Below are 390 nucleotides of genomic sequence, written 5' to 3'. Positions count from 1 at the left end.
GTGGGCGCGCAGCGTGCGGGGGGCTGCTCGGCTGTTGGCAGCGAGCGCCTCGAACCGAGACACCCGCCCTGGGTCGGCCCCGGGGAGGTCAGTGACTTCTGGTAGTGACAGAGGCAGCCGCAGAGTCACTACGGCGTGACCCCCATGCGGGCTGTGGGGGGCTGCAGCGCTGCCCCTCCCGCCCGGCCCCACAGAAATAAACAGGATTTGCCCCAAGTCCCGGCCTCCCGCGGCCCCGTTAAGGGCGGGGGGTGACCTTTAGAATTTCCAAACGAGGATCAAACACCTGAACCTTGAGCCCCCCCTGCGCTCTCCCCTCCCGCAGAAGGAAGGAAGGAAGGAAGGAAGGAAGGAAGGAAGGATACAACTTTCGAAGGAAGGAAGGAAGGA

The sequence above is a fragment of the Athene cunicularia genome, assembly GCF_003259725.1.
Source record: "Athene cunicularia isolate RWA chromosome 8 unlocalized genomic scaffold, athCun1 chr8_part1, whole genome shotgun sequence".
Lineage (NCBI taxonomy): Eukaryota > Metazoa > Chordata > Aves > Strigiformes > Strigidae > Athene > Athene cunicularia.
Note: the sequence above shows the minus strand (reverse complement) of the source record.